The following is a 6910-nucleotide window of genomic DNA, read 5'->3' as shown; positions in this document are numbered from 1 at the left end:
GGAGAGTAAAGCGAACAAAGTAAAATAAATCAAGAAATCCAGCACACAAAGGCACTGTGCCTTTTATCTTGGCTTTCCTTTATTTCTGTGTGGCTAAAACAGCGATTAAGCTCAGAGTTTAATTCACATGACACTCATATGCAAGCCAATAAATGTCTGAGTAGAAAAGAAGTTACATTTTTTAGACAATTTCTAAACAGATTTCTGTCGTTATTTAGTCAAATTTTAAAGAGCATCTAAAAAAGTGACTGTTTTGAGCACCATCATCAAAATTTGCGAAACATGGCTAAAAAATTTAATGCTTAGATTTGAACACCAATTGACTGATAGCCTCTTTGCACCTCGTACGAGAACGTGGCCTGCGGATTCCGGATGAAGAGATCCATGCTGATAGCGAAGGCGGCCGTGTCAATGGGGAATGGTCTTTCCGGTCGCCAAGCGGCATTGAATCCGGTCACCTTGGTGCCATCCTCAGTAAGCAGGGGTCGCTCCACCATCAGACCGCCGACCAAACCCACCGGCCAGACGCCCACGCGACCCCTTTCGATTTTGCTCATTTCGGCGAACAGTAGGAGTAGGAGTTGTCGTCGTCCATGAAGAACACTATTGAGTGCCGATCGACGTCCAGATGGCTCCTCAACCAGGACAAAGCCAGATTTCTTTGCTCCACGCCTCGTGACTTAATCCAGGCAAGGACCCCAGCCCTTCATCTTGAACTCCGATGGCGTCTTGATGTTCAGCAACGTGGAACGCTTCTCCAGGCCGGCTCTATCCAAAAGGTTTCTGACCAGCAAGCCGTGGATACGTTGGCGGTCCGGCGTAAATCGTGGGTAACGTGTCGCCCTGGACGAACATGGCCTGGAGGTATTCTGGACCCTGACATGTGCGCTTCCCGTTTCGGTGCACCATCATCAGCACCACGAGGAAGACGATGATCAGGATGGGGACCAGGCGCGGGCGAATGCGGACCTCGGAAATCCTGCGGCAGTTGGTAAAAACCCAATTTTGCTAAAACAAACAAATCGGCGACCTGTGTGTGCCTAAATAACGACATGCTAGCGGAACGAACGGTCGCACCATCAAGTCCCGGGCAACTATCGATATTCTTCATCTCCAATATCGTTACACTTAAGGTTTATTATAGGAAATGTATACTATATTTTAAGAATAAAAACAAAACAGACAACTTTTACCGTGTTTTATCATTATATTATTACTATATTTTATTATTATATTATCTGTTTAATTTCAAATTCTGCAAAGTCTACTCCTGACATTCAGTGTCTGAAATCTAGAATCTCCCAATTTGGCCAACAAATTCGGTAAGATCGGATCTGCATGCACCAGGCAAACAGAAATGTCAGGAAGTGACTAACGCTCATTTTGCTCCCAGCAGACACCTTCTGCTAATTATGATCGCCTAGTGCGAAAAAATGGAAAATCTGCCTAAAACAGTGAAAATTAGGCCTCATTTTGTAGTGCAAATCGGTGAAAATCCGATCCCATGCACCAGGCAAACAGAAATGCCAGGAAGTGGCCAACGCTCATTTTGTTCCCAGTAGACACCTTCTGTTAATTATGATCGCCTGGTGCGATAAAATGGAAAATCTACCCAAAACCGCGAAAGTTAGGCCTCATTTTGTAGTGCAAATCGGTGAAAAACCTATCCCATGCACCAGGCAAACAGAAATGCCAGGAAGTGGCCAACGCTCATTTTGTTCCCAGTAGACACCTTCTGTTAATTATGATCGCCTGGTGCGATAAAATGGAAAATCTACCCAAAACCGCGAAAGTTAGGCCTCATTTTGTAGTGCAAATCGGTGAAAAACCTATCCCATGCACCAGGCAAACAGAAATGCCAGGAAGTGGCCAACGCTCATTTTGTTCCCAGTAGACACCTTCTGTTAATTATGATCGCCTGGTGCGATAAAATGGAAAATCTACCCAAAACCGCGAAAGTTAGGCCTCATTTTGTAGTGCAAATCGGTGAAAAACCTATCCCATGCACCAGGCAAACAGAAATGCCAGGAAGTGGCCAACGCTCATTTTGTTCCCAGTAGACACCTTCTGTTAATTATGACCGCCTGGTGCGATAAAATGGAAAATCTACCCAAAACCGCGAAAGTCAGGCCTCATTTTGTAGTGCAAATCGGTGAAAAACCTATCCCATGCACCAGGCAAACAGAAATGTCAGGAAGTGACCAAAGCTCATTTTGTTTCCAGCAGACACCTGAAATAAAATAAAAACTCACACATTTTTCTCGTTTTTAATATTTTATTCACTTATATTGTATAAATAATATTGAATGTCTTATTAATAATACTAAATAAATAATATAATAATAATAATAGCTTAATTTCTAACACGCCGGTCGCATTTCCGCTAGATGATGTCCTCCTTCTGCCGATGCCCGAGGGGTAGATCACGATGGGTTTTATCATCATAACTTGGCTAAAAATGATCGTAAAGTGCAAAATGTAGTAGTTTTTTACAGCTTATTACCTATACTAACAAACTCTATCATATTTTACCGATTTTCGAAAAATTAATTTTTTGCCAAATTTTTGCATTTTTGATAAGGGGTAACATCATCAAAATTTGCGAAAAATGGCTAAAAAATTGAATGCTTATATTTGAACACCAATCGATTGGAAATCAATTAACGAGCTTTACGAGGTATGACATTCCATATTTGGACCATTATTTTTCTTGTTTTGGACAAAATACGAATTATTAATTCCCGGAAAATCAGAAAAACCACTTTTGTCAAAAATTCGATATTTACGATGGGTTTTTTCATCATAACTTGGCTGAAAATGATCGTACTGCTTAAAGTGAAGCAGTTTTTTATGCTAATAACCAATAGTAACAAACGCTGCCACTCTAAATAGTTACAGTTTTTAGAACTCGTTACTCTGACATTTCGTACACGTTATTTGAATTACCCTTTCGAGAACTTAATGTCCTTATGCCAAAATATTAAAGAGACATTGTGCGTAAAGACTTGGCCATTTAAGTGCGTGTTTTGAATGCATCTTGCAAAGAAAGTGAACCGAACAACGGAAAATAAATCAAGGTATTCAGAGCAGGCGCAGTCATACAAACACACTCACAATCTGCACTTTCTGCACAACTTTTTGTTTTTCCACAGCTTCTGTGTGGGTGAAAAACTGATTTAACTGAGAGTTTAATTCATATGACACGCATATGCAAGTCGATAAATGTCTCTGTGTGCTGGCCTGCATATAGAATTTATATAATATTTTTGTTAACAGATATACTATGTGTGTGTGTGTGTAAGCGTCAACAAACAACCGACTTACATAGGCGAACTGCAGCGTTGGCAAAACTTTATCAGCGGCAGGCAGCGGGGTCAGAGGTTAGCCATAAATATGTAAGTGTGCCAATGTGGGTGTGTGTGTGTGCATCCAACTGGCTATGTACTAACTGAATCAGGTCAAAGAAAACACGCGAAGGGTAATAAACATGATAAATACTCGGCAAAAAGAACAGCAAGGGCAAACAATTTAATAAAGAACGCAAAATAAAGAAGCCGGAGTCCTGAACGAAATCTTTTTGAATTCGGATTAAAATCATAAAAGGGGTACTGAAAGAGCACGAGACTCTTTGCCCAAGTGCTAAATAACTACATTATTTTGTTGGCAGGACTTTCTCATCCTTGCTGGCATCTCTTTACTATTCTGTTAGTTGACCCATCGATTATTAACAGGTCCTTTAACCTGAACTTAAGCGGAATCCGAAAAGGCCGGACGACCAGTCGACGAAAGGATTAAATCAGAGATAAACCCAATTAAAGCGGAAGTCCTCGGGCCGCCTCCAGCTGAGCCATCATTATAGTTCCAATGCGAATTGCAATTCCAATGCGAAGCTGGACAACCGGCCACGGGACAGCAACGGCATCAGGAGCAGCATCATCCCGAGAGGATCAAAAGGACGAAGGGGAGCACCAGCTGCAACACGAGCAGGAACAGGAAGCTGGGAGCTGGGAGCTGGGAACCGGGCACTGGCAGCACACTTTGCATTCCGGCAATGCCGAGAATCTCAGTTTCAGTGCAATTAGCTGCGAGCTGGGAGCCGGGCTTAATCAAATGCTCAGCTAGATGGTCCTTTTCGTCCTTAGGGCGGTATACTGGTATGGAGCGAAGATGAAGAAGCTCTGGAAAAAGTGCAGAGCATAAAAATGTTTGCTTCCGGCCAACAATACAGAAGCCGCAATATTCACACTTTTACAGCTGACTGGGCACACACACATCTCGACACATCCTGGCATCATGACGGTCCTGAAGGACGAAGCAGGCATACAAATGAAGAGAGCTGGCAGGCAAAAAGTTGCCTGAAGTTGCTTTGCAGCTCCCGATGAAGTCGTTCCAAATGAATATGCGTGCAGAGCCGAAAACAGGACAGCTCCTCCGCTCAACGAGATGCTGGGGACTCATGCCCAGCCTCATCCATCCGAATCCTCATCCTTATCCGAATCTGAACCCTCATCCCCAGCCAAATCCAAAAGCCAGCTCCCCACTCTCCATCATTCATGATTGCCGCAGTCTGTGGTCTCATGATCGTAATTTACTATTCACAAAATATTCAAAACTGCTGCACAAGTGACACTCGAATGTCTTTTCGCAGTCCCACTGACAGACGCAGACGCATTCACAGTTGGAGCCATTTGGAGCCTGAATCCAGGACTCGGGACTCGGCATTCTGGTCTGGAGACATCCCCTCCCCGAGCTCATCATCCACATCCACATCCACACCCACATCCTCATCCTCGTCGCCATCGCCATCGCCATCCTTGTTGTCGTCTGTCAAGTGCCAAAAGTGCTTTGTGCCTTTTGCTTTTGGCTCTCCGAGTTTTATTGTAATGCTCTTTGTTCGAGCTGGCAAAACTTTGCCCCAGGTTCGTCATAATGAGAGGGGATAGTCGAGCTCAACGGCACCAAGGCGATCCTCGAATAGCGCAGCTCAACCATAGGATCAATTTCTAGAAAATCTCCGGAATACTTTGAGGATGCGTACTTATTTTGAATGTGCATGTGCAAGGGTTTTGTGAATTTAATCCAATAGATTTAATCTACCGCATTTAGTAATTAGGTTCCCCAAATGAAACCGAATCTGCACAGCAATCTAAGTACTTCTGGGCAGTACAAATTAATTCGTCTAGTTCAGGCTTTAGGCTCCAATAATTTCTTATCACTGGTTAATATTCAATGCATTTCAAGTATCTTGGCCTTTGTTTGGCACAAAGAGCGTTTAGTGTTTGGCAAAAGGATTTGCTGCCTTGCCAATATGTGGCATGGGGATAAGGGATTTCCTGCACTTAACACTCAAAATATGCGATTTCATTTAGCTATTTATTTACATGAAACTCTCCATATTTAACGCCATTCTTGGCAGCAGCTCTATAGCTGGAAAATAGGGAAATAGCTATTTGAATAAATATTACTACTATCAGCTTGAGCTGCTACTATTTCTCGCAGTATGGTTTCCTGCCAGGTGTAGTTATCGACTGCTCATTTTTGAGCTGTTGGGCTGCATGCCCTTTGTTGGACGAAATGAAATACGTATCCTTGGGACTCGAATGGCGGCCAGATGCTAACGCTATCGAATGTATTTGCTCCACTCTCCCCAAAATCGTTGTTAACAGGCGCGGTATTGTTTTCTTTGAGTTATGCGTACAGACAATGGACGCACTTCTGGCGCAGGATTATTAATCACGTTTGGTCCTTAAATTCCAACAAAGCGGCTGGGCCGCTCAGTGAGATGTAGTTTAAATGCCCGGCATTGGCTAATTTGAAATTTCCCTCAAAATCGCCATTCAAATATGAGGAACTAGAACAAGCTTTTCTTTCAAAAATTTAATTTAGTGCGTTCGAAAACTTTAGTTCCTTCGATGCCATTCCACTTTTGTCGGACTTTTGCAAATGTTTTATTGTGTAAAATGCTCGTATTATTGACAAACAAGAAAATAATATTTTTTATTTGCAAGGCACTCATTTCTTTGCCCCTCCTTCTCTGCGATTTCTCGGCGGAACAAGTCAGGGCAAACTTTTGGCTGATTGTTTCGACTTTCTCCCCCTAACCACCACCCTCCCCCCACCGCCCACCATCGCTTTCATCGCATTTCACTTCTTTCACTTTTTGGCAACAAAAAACAAAATAAAAGAAATGGAAAAAAACAGCACCGGGGGAAACAACAACTTGGTGGACCATAAAACAAGGTAAACTATAAAAAAAGCGACGCCAAGTGAAAGCAATTACAAATGCAAACTACGAGCAACAGCTGCGGGCTGTACTTCCATGGGGGATTTGACTTAGGGGTATGGGTTTTTAGATCCCGAGATAGTGGGGCAAATCTGAGTGGGGAAAGTGTGGGGTAAGGTGTGTCCAATCTGCTGTTTTTGGCAGATGTTCTTGGCCTCGAATGGCGTTCCTTCTTTTTCAGTTTGCAGTTTCAGTTTTGCAAATTTTAATGTCCAACGGGGGCATATGTTTATGACGCTTACTAATAAAAAAAAAAAGTGAAAAAAATGTTTTTACGACTCGACTCTTCCACTTTCTAGCGTTCTCGGCACTCACAGTTTATGTGGCTTTCTCTCCGGCGAATAAACGAATCAAATTCCTTGGCCGGCGCACAGGGCGTATGAGTAATGCAAGAAAGTGTTCTCCACGGAAATGGATGATGTGAAATGGGAAGGGCGGAGGGGGTGCCCGGGGTGGATTTTCGGGTGGGATAGACATCGTGCCATCGCCATGGTAGCTGGCAATGGTGGCTGCTCGCATTCCAGCCCAGTTAGGGCGGAGGACACCTTCGAGGAATTCCAGAAACTAGAGCCCAAGGAGCAGCCATAAAGTGCAAGGATACGTAATGCAATATTTAGCCTCCTTTGA

The 6910-nt window shown here is 43.3% G+C and overlaps 1 pseudogene; it reads right to left on the bottom strand.

Annotated features, from left to right (window-relative positions):
- Positions 1-287: 287 nt before the first annotated feature.
- Positions 288-1382, bottom strand: LOC6612270 (annotated as a pseudogene).
- Between the last annotated feature and the right edge of the window lie 5528 nt (positions 1383-6910).

Source organism: Drosophila sechellia, chromosome X (assembly GCF_004382195.2).
Source record: "Drosophila sechellia strain sech25 chromosome X, ASM438219v1, whole genome shotgun sequence".
Taxonomy (NCBI): domain Eukaryota; kingdom Metazoa; phylum Arthropoda; class Insecta; order Diptera; family Drosophilidae; genus Drosophila; species Drosophila sechellia.
This window is presented reverse-complemented; position numbering and strand designations above follow the sequence as displayed.